The following is a 19,610-nucleotide window of genomic DNA, read 5'->3' on the forward strand; positions in this document are numbered from 1 at the left end:
TATATATATATATATATATATATATAATTATATTATACACACACACACATATTACTGAAAACGCAATTACTAAATTGTTTGCTGTACAATGTGTGTGTGTGTGTGTATCAGATTGAAGGTGAAAGTAGCAGCAAAAGCAGGGAAGACAGAAGGATCAGAGAGAGAGGAGGCACAGGTGACCAGGTAATAAGGTCAAAGAGTTAAAATGTTGTTGTTAAGCAGGCTAAAAACATACAGTTTTAGTTATCCATAGGTGTGATCGTGTGATTTTCCTCACAGAGAGAGACAGGCTGAGAGCAGCATTCCAGTCTGTGGAGAGGTTTCAGATGAGCAGGTAAAAATGGTCATGCTCTGACAAGGCACACAATTATGAATTAAAAAATTCTTAGGTATTTCTGAAGTACTGTATATAGAGTATATTCAGTGTATATACGCGCAACTTGTGTTTTTTTCCAGGAACCTCCTGCTATGCCTTGAGGCAATTCATGTTGAGTGTAGACCACAAGGTTGTGAATGGCCACATCACCAACTTCATCTCGGCCATCTGTTTGATGCTTGGGAGCTATTACTGCCTCAATATCCACTACCCAGTGGAACTCAGCTCAAAACTTGAGTTCCTTCAGAGGTAAAAAAAAAAAAAAAACATTCTTCCTTTCGAACTAATATGTAATGGTTGCCTATAATTTCTTGTGTTCAAAAAGGTGTTTCTTCAACATAAATCCAGAAAAGGGAACAAAAGTTGAAAATACAAAGAAGAAGCAAGTGCATGTGAACCCAAGAGCCCTCACCCTCAACGCAGAACTCTCTGATTATGAGTGGAGAGAGGCATGTTAAAGATAGACATCTTTAATGGAACCGTTAAGTGCTAAGTAATAGTATTATCTTTTACAAAAGATGTGTGTTAAAAGTCATTTTGTGTGTGTGTTAGAGGTCATTTTGTGTGTGTGTGTGTGTGGGTGCGTTAGAGGTCATTTTGTGTGTGTGTGTGTGGGTGCGTTAGAGGTCATTTTGTGTGTCTGTGTGTGTGTGTGTTAGAGGTCATTTTGTGTGTGTGTGTTAGAGGTCATTTTGTGTGTGTGTGTGTGTGTGTGTGTGTGTGTTAGAAGTCATTTTGTGTGTGTTAGAGGTCATTTTGTGTGTGTTAGAGGTCATTGTGTGTGTGTGTTAGAGGTCATTTTGTGTGTGTGTGTTAGAGGTCATTTTGTGTGTGTGTGTTAGAGGTCATTTTGTGTGTGTGTGTGTGTGTGTGTGTGTGTGTGTTAGAAGTCATTTTGTGTGTGTTAGAGGTCATTTTGTGTGTGTGTGTTAGAAGCATAGACTGTAAAAATAATGGACGGGACAAGGTCCCCGGTCTAGTGAAGCTTTTATTTTTAGAGCTCCCCCTGCTGACTGGCTGCAGTATAGGTCATAAACCCCGCCTCCTCAGTGATAACAGACGGGATGTGGGTCAAACTGTAAAGCTAAAATACTCGTCACATCATTTTTTTCCAAACCTAAACTCTGCTGTGATCATTAGTTATTATCACCCTACATTGTGTTCAAGTGCTCATTTTTCTGTGAAGTTTGTTTTAAATAAGTTATTTGAGGTTGAAAAACGGGATTTTACGTCATATTTGACGATGATTGACAGCCACCGATCTTGCGTAGCTCTCTTTGTGAATAGCAAAAGTTACGTAGTGACGGAAAGCCGAGACGCCATTGAATTTTTCTGTTCAGTTTTTTCGTCTTTTTTGAGCTGGCAAAATGAGTTGTTCTGCAGTAAACTGTTCTAACCGACCTGTGGGAGCTAAGGGATCTTTGCAGTTTTTTCTGTAAGTAAAAAAGTGTGATTTATGTGTCATTGGTTAAAGTCGTTATCTAGCTAGCTAAAACATAAGCAGTCTAAGGTTAGCTGAAATGTTGTAAAGCTAGGTTACTTATCCGGCATGATTTATCTTTTTATTTTATTTTTTAAAATGAGCAAACCTAATAACTGACATGCTATGTTTCTTGATATTGTTATATCATTATTGTGATTTAAATTGTATTTAAAACCAAGAATCGTAATATAAAATCCACTCATGCGGTTCATTGACTGTACAGTTATTTTACAGCAAAAATAAATACGTCTGGTGAGGTCTCAAAAAAGTATCTAGGGCAAAAACAAAGTCAAATAATTTAAATCTGGCCTGCATCATAACTAATGTGTACATGTTTACAGTCCGAGTGATAAGTGGGCTATACAAAGAGTAACAGGTTTTACTTTCACCGTGCAGGCTGAAATTCATAGTACTATATACGAGGGTAGAATATTTCTCTATGTATCCAGATAAAACTAAAGGTAAGATCTGATTTAATATAATTGTTACTGATTTAAGAGACTAACTGAAACGTGAACACAAACATCAACAACCTGCGGTGGTGTAATGTAATATTAACTGAGCATCATGCTGCTTAAACTGATAAATATTCTGCATTGTCTTCCACACACTAATTCAACAGTCACAAGTTGATCATATTGTAAATTTAATGACGCTCATTGAGAATTTGTACTAAAAATTGACAAAACCTGACAAAACCTGCGGTGATTGTGACGGTGTGTCTGTATTTAACACCTTTCAAAGGAAGGTGTTAATACAGGAGACCAGTGTTACACACAACATGCTGCTGTTATGTTAGTTAGGAGGAGACATAGGTACAATAAAAGAAGACATAAAGATTGCGTTTTTCCCCACATATGTTAATATGTTTTAAATGTCATGCATTTATTTTTGATTTCGCTTCAATAATCGTCAACGAAGAGAAACACCATGATTAAACTACAGGCTATTGTTGCCTTTTTATAGCCAAAGAAAACTGAACATCCACAGCCTCTGCATTCTAAAGAATTTCAACATTGACATTTATGTCGTCCTATTTCCCTCTTTTCACCAACATTATATTTTAAACTGGGATTTCCTTTTTCTCAGGTTGCGCTCCTCTCCATAATGCGCTCGTCTCCTCCCTCTAAATCCTGTTGCTGCTACTCTGTAGGACGCTTTGATTGGGGTACCTCACCAATAAAATACTATTTTATATTTTATAAGCAGTTTGCCACCACACTGTACTTTTACTCTCCAAAGACATATGAGTATGTGCGTGACAACTTTAATAAAGCTTTACCACACAGTCACACCATCCACACAGCTGATCCAGGATTTACTGTAGCATCTTTTACAATTCTTAAAGGTCATGTACAGGCAAACAGAGAGAAGGGAAAAGAAACAATCTGTGCTCTCAAATAACAAAGCAGTCTCAAATCTTTTTGAGGAATTACAGCTAAAAAAAATTCTACTTTGCATACAGTACATCCTCTGATAAATAAAGTGAAGTACTTTGATTGTATTTCTGTGATGTTCCTGTAGGTGACCATGATGCAGCAAGACTGAAGCAGCAGGTTGTGAAGGTGGGCGCCATCATCTTGTCTTTGCAGCGCTGATTCTGAAGAGAACGCCTTCACATAGGACTCAAAGGTAAAATTATCTCTCATATGATTGGACCGTGTTATTGTAACTGCTATCAGCATCAAAGTCATTTTAGTAACAATTTATAATCCTTCTTAAAATGTAAGGAAGACTAGCAGAAGATTTTAACAGCCTCTATGGTTCTGCAAGAAGTCTAGTTCATGTTTAAATTGTTCTTCTTTCTGTCTTCAAGGAAATCAGTGCTTAAAGGAAACAGCAGTCCAGAGTCTGATTCCAGCTCCGGTGAGGTTCTGCACACAAATCTGATTATATGAGAATATTTAACATTAGTTTAATTTATCAGGCTGGCCCATGTGATGACAGTTTAAAATAATCTTCAATAGAAAGTGGCAGGAACACTTTTGTCTTAAAACATAAATTCATAAAGCTGATCATATTATTGGATTCATCATGTCTTATTATATATTTTGTTTTTCCTCTTAAATAGTTCTCCTGTCTTAAAAACAAACTTTAGAACCTGAAGTTTAGCAGAACCTGAGGACAGATCTGATTTCAGGTCTGAGGCATAAACATCACAGTAAATTCATTATACTTTACATTTAACTCCATGATTGTTTTTATTTATTACAGAAGATGCCCTCAGATTCAGATCCATCAACAACCCCTGACAACATGGAGGACTCGTCCCCTGAGCGTTTCCTGTCCCCTCTCGATGGAGTTCTTCTCTTCAGTCATTAACTCTTGAAAACAGCAGCACAACATGCCAGACTGTTTGACAAGTCTGTGATTGAATAAATGGAAATGGAATCTCATGCATATCTTGCTATGCTTATTGGCTTTAAATGTTTAATATTAAATAAGTTTGAAGGCCATTCATCTCAGACCGGCTGTGACAAGCTGAGCTCGTCTGTTAGCTTTGCTGTTGTTGGTCAAGAAGAAATTAATGTCAGTTCAAAGCCTTTTCAAATGTGAGCTATAAACTTAACTGCTAAATTATTTTACTGTGACCAACACGTTGTAGTGCTCCAGTTAATCAGAGACAATCATGTCAGATTTAAAAAAAGTTTATTTAAACATTTTGTTAAAAAAAAAATCTTCAATAAACGACCCCCGGCTTCATTAACCATGTGGAAAATAAGTAAGGGAGACCATCAGGTCAAACTGCTGGAACATAGGAGAAAGTATGAAAAATAATTTAACAAAGAAATCCCAACAAAAATCAAATAAATTATAAAGATCCTGGATGATTGTTTGACTGTTAAAATATGACGGAAAAGCAAATCCAACACAACCCTCCAGCATCTGGCCTTTTAAACACAGGGCAACATCATGGAAAGAAAAATAAATTAAATATTGACCAGGATCTCTGTGTTTTCTCTGAGGATGACTGTGGTAGCCTTCTCACTGTTCACTGTCACAAAGCACCAGACTCTGTCCACCTTCTCACTGTTCACTGTCACAAAGCACCAGACTCTGTCCACCTTCTTCAGTTGTGCAGACGTCGATCAGCTCCTCTGGGTGATGGCAGAGAGGACTCTTCATCTGGGAGAGCTGCTGGTGTAAGGTCATTTCTACCACAGTGGATGAGCAGGGCGTCTGGCACAGCTCTTAGTCCAAGCACAGGTGAAAGAAGGAGGAGGTTCCTTCAAACTATGTGACCCCAGCCTGACCTCTGTAACAGGTGTGCAGACAAAGGTTGAAATCAGTCATTTCTAGGTTCTGTTGATTGTAAAATGGAAAAGAAAACATCACCTTTCTATTTAACATTTAGCTGGTGTATGACTCAGTGTGAGTTTTATTTTAGAAAACTGTATTGTTAACAATAGCTTGTTTTTACAATCCTCTTTTACAAACTTAAATAAAGATCACAGGATATATAACTTTTAACAGATGATTTTAACTTACACTTCACCTCTGTGGAAGATGTCAGACCAGCTGCTTTTATCTCTTCTTTGCCTAAATGAAGACACAAAAAACAATTGATTTACTGTTCAGTTAAATATATTAGAAAAGCAGACATGAATCACATTACAGACTATCAGTTTCTAACAAAATACAACATATCTTACCACCTGTAGCCTACGGTCTGTGGTGCTAACTTAGCTTAAATATAGAACGATTTTGTTAAAAACAGAGGACCCAGCAGCCCACGTATTTTCAATAATGATCTTCTGATTTTTTAAAACACTGTGTTTAAATATTAGACTTTGAATACGGTGGTTTGTTGTACTTACACATTTCTTCATAAGACTCGTAGACCGGCGGAGCACTTTCGGCGTAGCTGGGCTGCGTAAGTCATCAGGGCAGTACGCTAAGTGGGCGGGGCTTGTTACCAGGGCTCCTGCCCCCGGACCCTACTGCGCAGACTCTGGCTCCAAATGACGTCAAAATCGCAAGATGGAAGTGCCCCTAAGCGGCATATTTTGGCTTCAAGAACGTTGAGTGGGAACAGCTACAGTGCGCTCCCACTGGTTAGAAGTCATTTTGTGTGTGTGTGTGTGTGTGTGTGTGTGTGTGTGTGTTAGAAGTCATTTTGTGTGTGTGTTAGAGGTCATTTTGTGTGTGTGTGTGTGTGTGTGTGTGTGTGTTAGAGGTAATTTTTTGCGATATGCTGAGAATTGCGATACTATATATTGCGATTTCACAGTTTTAACTGCATATTATTTTCACTATAATAAACTAAATCAACAACTGTTTTGTGAAATAAGAAAAAACTATCATTCTATTAATCTCCCTTCAGTCTTTTTTATATATAACTGTTGGTTTTTCAGTCTAAGCTAACTTGAACATCAATTTTTGCTTTGTGAGTATGTTGGCAAGTTATCCAATCAGTTCAATCTGTTTTTTACATATATTGTGCAAAAAGCTTGAAGTAGTTTCAATAATGTACCGTATTATTTATACAGTGGTACCGTATTTTTTACTGAGATAGACTGTGTTTAGGTATATGTTGTTTTTACACGAATTTACCGTAAGCAGGTTACATCTATGACTGTTATTTTTACAGCAAATAACTGTATAATGGTTTATAATATAACTGTAATCCGTAAATTATACAGATTTTTTTTTACAGTGTAACACACAATAATACAGCTTGAATGTAGTACAGGGTGGTAGAGGATCCACGTGCAGAACCAAAATGATTTATTTAACAAAAGACTAATTCTACAAAATAAAAGCTTTCTTTTCTTTTAAAGTCCAAATGCAAATGAGACAAAGTTCAAAGTAAAAGTCCAAACGCGGGTGAAAACAATAAAAACACAAGCTCAAAGAATAATCCAGACAAGAAGACATGGAGAAGGTTTGATGACAGACTGACACCAAAGAGAAGTAACAGAGACTAAAAAGACACTGAGGTAATCAAGACAGGTGAGACTAATTACACAGGTGAAGACAATCAGGGTGTGTTATCCAATCACAGTGGAGGAATCAAAAACAGGAGGAATTAAAAATAAAAGAGGAAAGACAAAGAACTATAGATACTTTGAAATTAATAATCAAACCAATAAATGTATAAAATCCTTCAAACTGGCTGATGTTAGTGTTTACATTACTGTAATAGTCCATTACAGTGGGGCTGTGACTCACAGTAAATCTTATATGTTGTGGTATATTTCTGAACAATGAGCCTCCTGTAAAGTCTTACATTTGATTCTATCTGGAAGGAATTTTCAATTTATTCATTTCAGGTGATCTCATGATCCGTCTGTGGTGCACCAAAGATCAATACATCATTTTCTTGAGAGATTAATGTGTGTAATATGACACAATGTTCCTAACCTTATGGTCTGCATGGAGCCTCTGTGCTGAATGTTTATGAGCAAGAAGACACAAGTTTGAACAAACAGCTAACATGAAGAGAGAAATAGAAAAGATGATGTGAAGTCATTTTAGAGCACATGTTTTACTAACATGTCCATCCATCTAATGAAGCTCCAGTGGAAGTTCAGACAGGAAGACTCTATTTTACATCGAAGCTTGTTGATGACTTCTCACTCATCTCTTTCATTGCATGCTAACTCACACTTCATGATGTCATCGTCTGGCTCTGTTATTGGTTAATCAGCTGTCTCATCATCATGTGATTCTCTTCTGCCTTTAGTTCCTTCAAGCTGCTGTTTAGTAGCTCAGGACAGTCACCAGTCATCTGTTTCTAATGCTCAGTGCATTGAGCTGCATGTCTTTTCTGATGCTTCTGTCAGAGCCGTCGCTGCAGCAGCATACCTCAAGGTGTTTGACAATGACACGCACCATGTTGGGTTTGTCATGGGAAAGGCCAGATTATTTTTATTAATTCATTCTGTTCTTCTGTCTGTCTTTTTTGTTGTTTTCTCATGAAATCACAAATGATACTTTTAATATGGATTTGAACTATTTTCATATTGTATTAATTCAGTGTCTATTGTTAATATATTGATGATATATTGCCCAGGCCATAGTGTGAATACAGATTTGGCAACAATAGTTTTCATCTGCTTGTCTTATGTACTGAAAAATGTTCAAACTATACAGAAATAACTTATCTACAAACATCACGTGCAGAAACATCGTTTATACATGAGGCCCCTGGTCTGTATGGTAATGTTCTTATTTTAGAGGAATGAGCGCCATATTAGTTCATGTTAATAAACATGAAAAGTAAATGAAAATAAAATAAATCAGAAACAAAAGACGCAGAATGTTTAAATTCATTCATTTATTCTTCATTCCTCATTCTTCTTTTTCTTGATCCTAGTAAGGCCGAGAGCCGGATAGTATACCCCCTTGATGCAGTCTAGACCCTGGTGGAGGTATGCAGAATTTGATGAGGAGTGGGATTCTGAGGCTGTGTCTGAACTCTGCTGAGCAAAAAGCCGTGATAAATCAAAGGTTACGAATGTAACCACGGTTCTATGAACCCTGGATGACTGTCAGAGGCAGTTCTTCTCACTGAATATCTCATCTCGTGCAAGTGCAGGTCGAGTATTTAAATCAACAAAGTCACGTGTGACCTCAGATGACCCCCGGACAGGTATAACTACCGGTGTCATCTGAGTGCTCACTCCCTAGAGACTTTCTTGCTTGCGTTGGCTGTAGGTTAAAATATGTTTGATGTTGTGTCATTTCTTTCAAAGCTTTGCTATTAAAAAGTCATGAGACAGTTTGATCAATTTAAAACATTCATTTAGTGATTTGATTTGAGCAGATAAAGTGACAATTTAAAGTGTCCAATTGACCTTGAAGCGACATGTTTTTGGGGATGTGGGAGGAAACCGGAGATCCCCGGGGAAAACCCACGCAATGTTAATATAAGAGAAAAAATATATACCCACTGAAACAAAGTACAGCCTTTTATGAGTGTATTTATTATATGTTTTGTAAAAACAGGACAAAGGTTCTTATAGTTTTTTATTCTTAAGGTTCAGCTGTGATGATCTGCTGAATGTGTCACAGAAAGTGTAGAGAGGATTTTAAAGTATAGACACACAGCGCCCTCTGCTGGACAGACTGTTTGTTGACTCTGTTTCTGAATCACTCTGAGCATTGTTTTCTGTGTTGTGTGTTTTTAAACACTGTGTATTGACCGTTCTGCATGTTTCCATGTAGAACGCAAATTAAAAAACAACAGCAGAAGAAGAAGCAGAGAGAACAAAAAACATGAAGGAGAAGAAGAGTATTGCAACATGACAGAGTGGAGCTATAAGACCGGTCTGCTTCTTCATCAGCTGTAGAAACTTCATGTTCACAGTAAAGTATGTCATATGAAACACGTCCAACATGCTGATTAATATAAGACAACATCACCCAAAGGTGCTAATCACTGGAGCTAAAGGTAAAAGAAAACAGGTGTTTTTAGGATGTGAAAGCAGAGAGGGTAGAAGACATTACTGGAGTTCATATATTTTGAAGACTATGCTCACATATGCAGCAGTCGAGGAGCTCGTCTTCAAGTGAGTATTAAAAGTGTTCAAGACTGGTTACAATGTCACATCCAGTGTTCACATAGTCACAGTAGATCAGTCTGTGGTCCTTTACTGAAGGACATGAGATGAAAGAACACCTGAACAAGTGAATGACCGCTGCACCCGCTGTTTGAATACCAAAGCATGGATAGACCTCCCATCACACCTAAAGCTGTATGACCCCACACCTCATCAACTAGAAACATTAAACATCTTTAAGAGGGGCACCGGGGACCTAGTGGTTAGTGCGCGTGCCTCATGAGCAGAGGCTTGGTTCTTGACAGCGGGCAGCCCGGGTTTGAATCTGACCTGTGGCTTCTTTCTCGCATGTCATTCCCCACTCTCTCTCTCCCCGGTTTCTCACTCTATCCACTGTCACATCTCTTAATTAAGACATCTATGACCTCTGTCTACGTCCAACACAACATTGTTTCTGTTTTTCTGGCCTTGCATCGATCATTAAGATTCATATGTGTGTAAATGGACATAGGTGGTGAAATGTGTTTAAAGAATTCCTTGAACACCAGAACACAATCTGTGTCAGGAGGGAGAAGATCCACTGAAAACAAACACTGCAGAGATCTTGTTTGTGTTTCAGTAAAGAGTGTGTGCAGTGTTCATTAGAACCAAATGTAAAGAGAATATACTGGACTTCCTCACACATGTACTTTTCTTCTGCCTTCTTATTTCTAACACTGTTTCTTCTCTCTCACATAATTAACTGTGTGCAGTTTCTCCCAGAGCCAAAAAGAAAACAACATATTTCTGTAAGAAAAAAGAGAAGTGACCATGGAGAAGTTTTAGTTATCATCATCATCACACAAATAATCAGAGCGAGAAACAGGAAAGAGTCTACACCTTCAAAATAAAAGTGTCTCCTGAAGATGATCACTGAGTCACTTTGAGCTGCTGTTGAAATGGAGAAAGTGGTGAATGTTGTTGGAGCCGTTTCCCTCCACATGTTCTGATAATTGGTGATATGGATCTGGTACTTTGTGCTACAGAAAAGTATCTGATGAAGACTGTGTTCACTAATCTGATCGTCTGACACTTTACTCCTTCATCGTCAGAGTGCTGCACACTTTGTCAGGCTGCTTTGTGTTGCTTCAAAGAGGAAAAACTCTGGATTAGCATGAAACACATGAAGAAGTCCTTCCTCAGTGTGACATGTCTGACTGGAAACACAGTTTTGAATCACCCCGAGTGTTCATGACTCGTGTGTTTGTGACCTAAACCATGGCTTCACTGACCAGCTTCATCCACTGCAGAGACTCTGTGCACGGAGACTAAATCCTGTTACAGACACATTTGAAACCTTCTCCTTCACAAACACAGAGTCATTTACTCACTGTATGTTTACAGGGACAAAAACAAGTCAAATAAAGCCAAGAAGAAAAGAAGAAGAGAGGCAGGTTTGTTTTGAACCTCGACACAGACAGCAGGTGTGTAAGAACAGAAAGTGATTCATCAGTGAACCTCTCTTCAGCATTTAGGAAACTAAAGAATAAGTCATGTTTCAAAGATGATCAGTTAGTTGATGAAGATTATTGATGTTCTTGTTTTTGTTTTCTCTTATTGATCAAACAGGCTGTCAGCTCCTGAAAATGACTCCTGTTAGTTCAGCTGCTCTTTCCCCTCCATCTTTTCTCCTTCTCTCTCCTCCATCTCTCCAGATAAATACTGTCTCATTTCAAGTCACATCTATGTCTTATTTTACTGTCATAAAGAGTGTATCCAGGATTTTAGTTACCACTGTCTGGATTTTAAATAATCAGAGAAAGAGACTGAGCTACAGTCAGCAGCAGCTCAGCTGTTAGCCCCCTCATGCCCCCCCTCAAAGAGACACTGACTTCAACATGAAGCTGCTTTATTCTCTGCTTTTATGGTTTTTACACTCAGTTTGTTTTTGAGGGATGGAGAGACAGTTACATGTGGTCCAATCTGCCATGGCATACAATCATTGTCACATTTTTATACCGATGTGTCTGAAGCTTGATGACCTGAAAGTGTACAGGTGTGAATGTCCTTATAGCATTAGCTCTGCTGGGTCTGCTGCTCCTCATCTAATAAAGAAACTGTCTGTGTGGGACGAGACTGAAAGAGAGAGAGAGAGAGTCCACCTCTGACTCGAGTCAGGAAACAGACAAGAGGAGTGATTGCTGAGCATGACACTAAAACCACTTCTACTTCGTCCTCTTGATGGAAGCCTTTGACCTGACGTTACAGATTCACTGTGAAAGGGTCCAGCATCACCACAAACATCAAGCACTGGCTGTGCTGGAGGAAATCATCAGAGCTGGGAGACAGGATATGATGTGATTTTTACTCATGCACATTTGTCCTGCACGCGTTTGTCCGTGTAGGATTTAATGTGAAAGGCAAAATGATGCAGTGATTCATGTGAGCATGTAGGAGGGAGAGACACTGAAGAGAAATCCTGATCACAAGCCCCCCCTCCGGCCTGCTGCGGGGGTTTGTGGAGGATTTAAAATCACAACCACTCAGGAGTTTCTGATAATTCACTTTACAACTAACTCCATCAGCTGAGCTCAAGCACATCAAAGAACTCCTAGTATCCCACATCAAACCAGCAAACTTAACAATCACAGTTTAGCATTCATTCATTCATTTTGACAATGAAAACAGAACATGTGACAAACACAGAGAAACAGTACAGACTGGATTAGAGTTTAATGTGTCACACTGATGGTGTCTCCTCTGAACATGTTTAAATCACAGCCGACCTCTGCAGCCCTGATGGTGTCATCATGTTTTAAACTGCATCTTCTTAAACATAACAACCTCTGGTATCAGTGTGTGAGTGTGAACGGGTAGGTGTGACCTGAGGTGAAAAAGTGCAATCAGTCAGAAGACAAGAAAAGCACTATACAAGCTCAAGTCTGTTTATCATTAATATAACAAAGCAGGAAGGATTCAGCTATGAAAGTTTTCCTGTTTTGAAAATGACAATCTTCTGCCTGTTACGCCCCATCATAAGACGACCCTATGAGACAAACAACAACCCACAAATTAACCCAATAAAACACATCGTACACCTTACCAAAGTCGAAACTAATGGATTGATTATTAACAGACTAAATCATTAAACAAAGATCAACTCAAACACTAATAACACTAAACAACACACAATGCCCCGCTGAGAGGAACAGCAGTCTCCAAAAGCCTCTCCTCCTGAATCCAGCACCGGGCTTTTAAACTCTGAGGCCAGGTGCAGCTCGTTGAACAATCAGTAGCTTCACCTGGAGACTACAGAGGGGGAGAAGGGACAAACAGAGAACATACAGCTGGAACACCCACATGACCTCTTTTCTCTTTGTGTCACACTTCAATAAAAGTTTAACAACTGGTGCTACTATCACTTCTGAATGTTCATCTAACTTTACTTTCAGATTTGTATTTCCACATTTAAAAGTTAGAGTGAATGTTTTTTCTTTTTATCTCCACTGCATGATGTCCCAATAAGAGGAGATAAAAAAAGTCAATTTAAAGACAATCACTGGTAAACACGAAGGTTATTGTCCTTTAATGGGTGTTTATATGTAAATGTTTTTGAGTTAATTGTAGTTATATTACACCATTAGAAAAGTGTGATTGTATGAGAAGTCATGTGACTTGTAGTGAACAGAGCAAACATTCAGGTCTGTAGTAGAACAGCAGCTGTGAGAACAATGAAAGTCTCCCAGCACAGGGAAAAGTCTTCTCAATAAACACAACACCATCACACACTTTTCAAGAACAAGTGTTCACAGGACGAGCGTGGAGGCCTCCCTATCATTACCTGATTGTTTCTCTTCTCACCTTGACTTCTTAATGACCTCCTCTTTTTGTTCATGTTGGAGGGTATAAAAGGTCAAACATGTCCGAGTGTGGGCCCAATAATCAGCCTGTCTGAGGGATCCTCCAGCTGTGCTCCTGTCTCCTCTGGACCAGGGACCTGAACACCATTATTTCTGACTGGAAATGACATCACAGTGAGAAATTCTACTGATGTAGGTGATCAGCTCTATTGCACTTTAGAGGCTTTGAATTAAAGCAGGTCATCAAGCTTTGTATTCACACCTGCAGGAACAAATGGAGTCCATCTGTAAATACTAAACACTGTACTGTTGTCTATGAAGAAATGCTTTATTGATGAACTACATCATGATATTCAGTATATTTACACTGTATGCTGAGATGAAGCTTCAAAAAGTCACTTTGTTCATTGTTGTCACTTGTTGTCTCAGAGTCACTTCCTGCTGCTCCCTGTCACACAAACACTAACATGACGGCCTGAGATTCATTTGTAACATTTCTCTGACTTTATGTTGTCTCTGTATTTGATATGTGACAGCAGACTGTGACAGGAAACACAGGGGGAAGATAGTGGGAGCAGGGACACTGTGCTTACACTGTGTGCTGCTGAGAACACTGAAGCAGTGAGACGTCCAAAGAATCAAACTAGAAACCAGACGTCATGATACACTCACAGGAAATATCTAACATGCTGCAGGGACCATGTGGATCCATTACAGTCATTGATCAAATTGCTCTGCACAGTTTGTGTGCAGGTTGTTTTGATGAAAACACTTCAACTTGTAGAAACCTTCAGCCTGATGTTCAGTGTGTGTGAGAGGTTGTGATCTTTCAGAAACACGTTTTATTTTCAGGATTATTACAACTTTTGTCCTCCATGATTGTAGTTTTCTTGTTTTAATCCAGCTTTGCTTTTGTCTCTGTCCTCCTCTCTTCTTGTGTAACTTTGTTTGGAAGGTTTTGGGCAGTGAGCCATGTTATTAAAAAAATAAAGACACGACCTCAAGGTTTTTTTTAGAAACATCTCTTCTCATCTCTTGGACTGTTTACAAAAATAGATTTCTATATCAAATACTGCTACTTCCAGGATTTTGTATTCATCACTTTTTTATGTTCTGCATACTTCACATTGAATGTAAAAGTCTCCAGGGATCATATAAAAAACTGGAGGGCCACAATAACTCCAGATATTATACAGTATTGATTTTTAAATTGTAACTTTTGCCCTGTATGAAGGCGTCTTTTGAACGCCTCACTTTGCTCAGGCAGACATGTGACAATGAGTCAGAGCAAAGGAGCACACGGTTTCTGAAGAAAAGAAGGTGTTAACATCCTTTTGCATACTAATGGAGATATTCTTTCTGCTGCTCGTGGTACCTGCTTGTAGAGCAAAGAGAATGCTGTGAAAACAACTTGTGAGAGGCTCACCATCTGGCAGGAGAGATACAACGTGTCAGGATTTTCAAAGAGCTGCTGCAGAAAATGTTAGGACACAGGAGTGATTCATTTCAGTCACACTTTCCAAAATGTTCCTGATTTAGATTTCATTTGAACCTCTGTGCTCCAGCAGCACAGCCAGGTGTCAGCCTGTTTATGATCCCAGTGTGTGCTGGTCTTATTTCAGAGCTGTGTGTACATACCAATGAACCTGTCCACCGTCTCTGCTTTGAGTGGGAGTGTGTACAGCGAGCAGCACAGAGAGCATGCACCATGACGATGCATTACAGCACTTATGATAAGACCATGAGTCTCTCTGAATGGGCTTCAGCTGACAGGAGAGCAACATATTGAGGGAGGAAACCTGCAGCCAATCAGCATCAATACAGCAACAGCGATTAGCATGAGAGCAAAAAGGCCTCAGTGGATCTCCAACATTGAGTCAGATGAAGACAGAAGGAGAGTGCTGTCTGAGACACTCAAGCAGAAAGCTGCTGTCCACCTTCCCAGAGGACATTACCAATGTTGACCTGCTGAACAGCTGCAGGCTAGCCTGGAGGACACGTCCCAATCTGAAACACTTTCAATCTTATACTCAATCAGACCAGTCTGTCACTTTCAGAGAGAAATCCAGAGATTACTCAGAGACTATTGAGGAGACAGATGAGAGCTTTAACTATATAAGTGCAGAGTATCACACTGTTCAATCCTTAAATCAACATCTCTGAAAGAAGAAGATTCATCAGTCACATGTGTGATGTGTGGGACAGTGGGTAGAGTCAGAGATCAGGGAGAGAGAGACAGTGGGGAACAACAAGCAGCAAAGGAGCCACAAGTCAGATTCAAATCCAGACTGCCCGCTTTGATGACTAACCACTAGGCCATCGGTTCCCCAATATAAACATTTAGACCAAAGCTCTCGTCACACATTCAAACTGATCTGTGGAGCTGAAACTTGTCCTCTCTCTCACACATCTGTTATGATGTCAACCATATCCTCAAAATGATTGAATCTTTGGCAGTTTTGAGCAGGGCTGAAGTTGTTTAAGATATTTATGCAGAAAAAAGCATAAACATTTATTTAATCTGTATTATTTTAATAGCAGATTTTTGGAAGTGGACATTTTTGTCCTTAATGACTTCAGAGGGTAGTAAATGAAACTGATGCCTGAGGGTTTAAACTTCATGTTTTAACCAATGAGGGATTTTGTTGAGCTGGTGAGCTCAGGTTATCATCAGCCTGACTCCCAGCCTCTAAATCCCTGCAGGAGGATTATTCACATGAACATGATTTATTCAGAGTTTCAGATGATTTGAATGATCAGCTCTGTTTGTTTTCAGAGGATTCCTGCTGGTTTGGAAACTCAACAGGTATTTCCTATAAAGCAGGGCTGCTTTTTAAAGATTAAGATTTTAGTTTTTAACACTTTAGACTTTTATAATTGGACTTTTAAAACAACAACATACTGAGTTTTTGTACAAACCCTGAAAGATACCACATTATGAGTAATTCAATCTGAAACAATGTCTTTTTGTCCTAAATGAATAAAATGTTATAACCAGGTTAAGAAAAAGACTTAGCAGGAATTAGGTTTGTATTAATGAGAAACATTCATTTTAGTATTGAGCGTTTAAAGACTATTAAGATTTCCACTCAAGCGTTGAGCATTAATTATAAGAGAGGCCTCCATCAGCTTTCATTTAATGAGCACTGTAAAGTCTGAAGTCATGCACAGAGCTTTGGAGAGGTTGACTGTTAGAACATCATCATGAGGAAATCAAAGACCATTATTATTATTTTTTATTGTTAGGGCCAGATGAAAATATGATTCATTTATTGTTAGAAATCACAAAAGAGCCAAACATGATTACATTAGAATGATTTCTTTACATTATTGTTTACATTGAATTGTAACATTGTAATAAATTAATAGTTGACTTTAGATCCTCGGCTGCTTCTTGTTTTTTTATTACAAAAAGCAGCTCAGCAGTGGATTACCTGGAAGTAAGTTATTTTGTAGTAGTACTAAAACCTTAAATATTCCATGTAAGCAATTGTTGTTAATTTACATCAAATTTTCAACACTAAAATACTGTTTTGATCTAAAGCGATTTGTAAATGAGCAATGCATTGTGGGTAGTATGAATACTGTAAAATGATGGTATTGCTGGCGTCTCTGCTGTCAGCTCTTTACAGTTATTTTACAGGAAGATGATTCACGTGCTGTAATTATTATTATTATCACCAGTAGTAATGCCTGTACTGTCACAAATACCATCATGATCATCATTATTATTTTTACTGTTGGATAAAACTTGTTACACACAAACAGGAAACCAGTGAACTCATCAACATGTTTGCATGTGTATAAATACAGAGATATATTTTCTTCCCCTCTGCACCTCACTTTACTTACCGTACATTTATTTTATGTTTGGTTATTTTTACTCAACTTTCATTTTTATGATTATGACACATAATGAAGATTGTTGAGGACACACTGTGTGACCTTTGTTTGCAGTTGGTCTTCAGTGAATCAGACACTAAACACAGAGGTTTGGGGTCATTATCTGAATGATGTCACCAGGTAATACTGATCCTGTGTGAATAGGACTAAAGTGTGAACATTGAATGAGAGCGTGTGCAGCACAGTCAGCTCCATCAAAGCTGCTGTTGGTCTTCAGTGATGCTCTAACAGCAGGAAGCGTCTCATTCACTGAGCTCCATGTATCCGCTCTGATCCATCTCTTAAACAGCATCAGGGTTCAGCTCACACAGCTGCTGCTCATGTTGACATTAAACAAATCCTTAAGTACAGATTCAGAGGACAAGAAGCAGATACTAGTTGTAGATTGAAGCTTGTCCAGTCACTCTGTCTACACAATAAAACAACAAGTCTCCTCATCAATATCCATGAACACAGTTTGAGTCATCTAAAACATGACATAACATTCCTCATGAGGAAGTCCAAGAACAAACCCTGATGAAATCTTCATGAGTTTACACATGGTGAACATGGAGCTGCAGATTCATGTGAAGAACAAAGAGAAAGACAAAGCTTGTTGAGGCTCACAACTCGTCTTATCAGCTCTTTGTGACTCTGTGAAAGCTGCAGCTCCTTTCAGGGCTGCTTTAACTCTTATCACATGTATTGATCTGTTCACTTAGTATTCATCAGTCACAAGCTTAGAGCAATGATTCAGATAACATCTGTCGTCCCCCAGAGGAACATCTGGAGTTAATACCTCAGTGTCCTGATGTGGACACACTGTGTGCTCATCATCTCAGCACACATAAACTACTGTCAGATAAAGGAAACATGAGCTGATCACAGTTGGAGAGACCCAGCTGACTCATGAAAATAAAAGCTGTTGGTAGAAAGGTGCTACACGACTCATGCTCTCAGGAGGATGGACTGTTTCCTGTGAACTCTCTCAGACTCCATCACAAAGCTCTCTGCTGAGGGGCTTCCAGCACAATCAGTCAAACACTCATTGAGATATTATCTCTCCTGTCTTTGTAGATAATATAACAAAGAGGACAGTCTTCTACCTGCTCTTTTGTAAAGTGTCTTGAGATCATATTTGATGAACTGGAGCTTTACAAATAAAGATTTATTGATTCATTGATAGTCAGACAGTTTATTCCACAGATCATGTCCTTTCTAACCACTAACTCTTCCATCTGCTCCAAAATTACAACCTCACTGCTGCATTAGTTACTGCTCCAACTGTGACACATCTCTATGCTACTAATGCATGAGGGAGGGGGGGTCCAGTCTCCAGTGGTCTCCTTATCAGAGTCCATGTGAAGGATCTGTGCAGATGATGGTGTAAGATTTCTGGAGGTTATCTACAGACTGATAAATTACTGTTTCCTTCACATGAGATTTAAAATCAGATAAAAAAGAACAAATGAAAGATTTATTAAAGAATCTCAGGCTGTAAATGATCCTGCAGAAAAGTAGAAGTCTCCACAACAAGGAGGGTAAGGAATATCAGCAAAAACACTTTGATTAAAGCTGTAGATATTTTTATTTAAATACTTCTCAATGTTCCAATGTGATTATTTATTCTCCTGTAAAGCATCTTGTTCCTTTTTCACTGTGAACACTTTTTGGTCTTGCCTTAAGTGTTACCAAAATAACTATTTAAAGTAACAGATGTTAGGCGTAATTATGCAAATGAGATGCAGGAAGTTATGATAATAAAACCCATCTCTTGAGGCTGCATACTGTAGTAACTGCCTCATAAATAATGCTCCTAACAAACAAGAATCATTTGTGAAAAACCTGAAATCTTTGAATCTTTGCCTCTCAGAGATTTCCTCGTTCCCTGCAGCTCACCAAAACTCTCCTGAAATGTGTTTCTAGGTGACCAGAGTGTAAAAAGAGAGTTGTAAACTGTGAGTGCTTCATGTAACTGTGTGTGTTCCCTCAGCTCAGAGGACACATGGAGTTGATACACTCAGCAGTGTTTCTATAAAGCTGCTCACACACACACAGAGTTTGTCAGGGAGGCAGCATTCCTCACACACAACAACCTGCTGAATGAACACAGTCTGAACTCACTCTCCCTGTTGATTATTAATCACACCAACAAGTCACATGACCGCTTCACTGGCTTCACTGGGACTTTTTTTTAATGGGGGCACTGACTTGTGCAGGGGTGGCCTGAAGTGTGATGTGTGCACAAACACACAAAAATATATATAAATGAATTACTCTTTCTAAATCCACCAATCATATCTACTTTACAACACAAGATAATAGCAACATAAATGTCTTCTTAGCTTAATTCTTTAATGTTACAAAAATAATATGAATGTTCAAAGTTACATATGAAGTAATAAATTGTATGCAAACTCCTTCACACTAGTTAAGTCCCTTATAGTCGATTTATCAGTCCTTTATCACTCTGCCTCTGACAGGATAAATAGCCAATCACTGTTAAGAATACTTGGGATGGCCAA

The 19,610-nt window shown here is 38.6% G+C and overlaps 1 protein-coding gene and 1 long non-coding RNA gene across 2 annotated transcripts in view; one reads left to right on the top strand and one right to left on the bottom strand.

Annotated features, from left to right (window-relative positions):
• Nucleotides 1-19,610, bottom strand: part of ntm (neurotrimin) — an 893,017-nt gene that overhangs the window by 619,668 nt on the left and 253,739 nt on the right. The window lies entirely within an intron of this gene.
• LOC132988576 (uncharacterized) lies at nucleotides 3,447-5,036 on the top strand. Its single transcript, XR_009675825.1, has 4 exons — nucleotides 3,447-3,491; nucleotides 3,676-3,725; nucleotides 4,074-4,891; nucleotides 4,942-5,036. It is a non-coding gene; the product is annotated as an uncharacterized LOC132988576 (long non-coding RNA).

Source organism: Labrus mixtus, chromosome 14 (genome assembly GCF_963584025.1).
Source record: "Labrus mixtus chromosome 14, fLabMix1.1, whole genome shotgun sequence".
Lineage (NCBI taxonomy): Eukaryota > Metazoa > Chordata > Actinopteri > Labriformes > Labridae > Labrus > Labrus mixtus.